We start from the raw sequence: 2,874 nt of genomic DNA, 5'->3' as shown, positions 1-2,874 counted from the left end.
TTTGCCCCTTCTTAAAAATTGGAATGATAACCGAATGTGACCAAGTGGTCGGAGTGTCAGACAAATTCATACATGCTAGATTAAAAACATTCGCGAGTACTATAGACCATATGTGGGGATGTGCTTTATACAGATCAGCGGGAACCCCATCCGGGCCTGGGGCTTTCCCGCCGGCTGTATTTTCAATTGCGTTTAATACTTCTTTTACCGTTACCCTTAATGGAGTGTCTGTAGGTAGAGGATCTATAGGAGTGAAAGGGGTAGTAATGGTCTTGCTTCCGTAGATGTTTTCAAAGTGATCTAGCCATTGTTTCTCGGTGATATTAACCTCTAATGACTCATTCTCTTTGCCACTAAACAAAGGAGAGTTCACTATAGACCAAAATTTTGCACTATCCCTTAAAGTAAGATTGTCATAAAGTGCTTCCCAAGCTTTGTGTTTTATTTCTCTTTTACGAGCCTCGGTCGTACTCCTATATTCTTTCCTTAGTTGGGACACTTCAATTGTGTTACGTGGCTTACGTTTTAGGGCTTCTAGGAGTTTTTTATGTGCCTTTGAGCAATCGGCATTAAACCATCCCTGTGCCTTTCGTGGCTTATCAGCGGATTTACTTGTGAGGGCCTCAGCGACATTTTTACATATGGTATCAAAGGCTTTTGTGACATTTCCTCCTGTGGTCAAAGGGTCCCTGCATATATTTAGTTCAACAATTAGTTTATCACACAAATTAGTAAAAAATTCCCCCATGTTAATCCTAGACCATTTAACTCGTCTACCTTGGTCATGGGCCCGGATAACAGTGGGGTAGGTTAACTGTTGGTCATGATTTATTATGGTAGGATTTATATTAGTCAGTTCCATAACGACCAGATTATGGTCACTAAATGCCGTTATAATGGCATTGTATGAGATGACATTTGTGAGAACACTAGGTGACCCAAAGATATAATCAATGATAGTATTACTACCTCTTGCACTATAAGTTACCACTCTGTCTTTCGGATTCGCAAAAGCGGGTTCAGACATATCCATATCTATCAACAGTTCTTCTAAAGCGCCCCCTTTTGCAGAGTGTTCAAAGTGCGGATGAGTCAAGTAGTCATCATCATGGGAACTGCCGTTATAACAGTTAAGTTGACAGAGGTGTGTGTTAAAATCTCCAAAAACAATATAGTAAACCAAAGTAGATTGACTCTTCTTATAATTATTTAAAAAATCAGCCAACATTACGATATTTTCACTTCCTTGTAACCCTTCTGTTGAGTTATAAAAATTTACATATAAGAGTTTTACCCCCATATTCATCGAGACCTCTAGAATTAAACAGTTAGGGGAGTTGATATTTATAATTTTCATCGCCCCCATGTGGCTTACTGAGATTAAAAGTGCTAGGCCTCCCTTACTTCTGCCCCGATTGGACTTTTGAGCAGCTTTAAAGTAGGATACATATCCTTCTACCCAGAAGTTACATTCAGTGTCCCAAGTTTCTTGTAGAGCAATCACATCCTGCTGCTTAATGATTTCAAGCCATTCTTTATCATCTCTTTTGGCTTGAAGGCCGGAAATGTTCCATGTCATTAGCTTCACTGTTCTGTTAGCCCCTTTAGTTCCGGGAGGTTCCTGCAGCCCCATCTTGGTGCCCAGTCAGATAGGGGAGCGGGCTGACTGTTCCTGAGGGTGAAGTGCTGTCCGTTTTTCCTTGGACACGTAAGGCAAATGCAAAATTATATGTCTTTTTCTTTGCAGGTCAGAGAGCTAACTTTAGGGAAATAGGGTTTATTTTTAGTTTTAATTCATTAAATCTTGAGCAATTTTGAAATGCCAGACCCTTGTGCCAATAAACTAATGAATGCTTCTAATTGAATTAAAATGTTTGATATTAATAAAGAGCTAATAAAGATTTGAAATTGAAACTTTGAAAATTTAAATAAAAGACTTAAAACGTCAAGCTGGTCTTGATTAATTTAGTCGTTACCATCAGTTAGCTCCATCTGCCAAAGTGGTCTAGTTAAATGTTATTTCTTATTTACTTATGAATAAAATGTTATACTGCAGTTGTATATAATGTACATATGGGTTTAATAGTGTGATCAATTAGGCCACATGATTCAGCTCCTCGATTTTCTGTCTCATTTCTATGGGCCTTGTTAAATATTTAATAAGGTGAGTATTAGGTAGTGAATGGTGATGCTGTAGAGACAGAATTTCTATAGCCACGCTGGATCACCAGCTTCAATTAAAATTCATTATTGACAGTTCTTACTGTCTGCCTATTACTTCTCACGTAACATTGAGCATCATTCAATTGTTTGTATGCTTCCAACATGTACTCTGACCTTGGCCAAATGACAATATGTCCACCTTTGTCACCATTGCATATTATATAATCTGGCTGTTATTTTGTAATTTCTTGATTAGGTTGTGATATCTCCTATTATGGTCACTCTGCTTTTTACGTGCTCTTTGAATTGAATAATTGAGCTTTTTGATTTGTTCAATTACCTTTTCATTGAAATCATCAATTGTATGTCATCATGGGTGTAGATGTTGATTTAGGTTTAAAGGGTGTGCAGTCATTACATATGTGTCCAAGGCTTGTTGTGCTACGACTAGTTGTATTGAATGCTTGGAACTGATTTATACACTCTCTTTCTGTAATTCTTGCAGGTCCTGCATTAAATGAATATCCGAAACTTGAAGGTTGTCCAGATTGCTGTTATCTACCGGAGCTCTGTGTGCTGTTAGGATAGAAGGCTGTTTGTATGGTTTTTGAAGATGGAATTTTGTAAGTCTTAGTTTTTTACTAATATATTGCTAAATGTCAATTCTGGCCTGCCTGTAGCTGAAGGACCTTTCCAGGCAATAGGTTAATC

This window comes from Lissotriton vulgaris, chromosome 3_1, assembly GCF_964263255.1.
Source record: "Lissotriton vulgaris chromosome 3_1, aLisVul1.2, whole genome shotgun sequence".
Taxonomy (NCBI): domain Eukaryota; kingdom Metazoa; phylum Chordata; class Amphibia; order Caudata; family Salamandridae; genus Lissotriton; species Lissotriton vulgaris.
Note: the sequence above shows the minus strand (reverse complement) of the source record.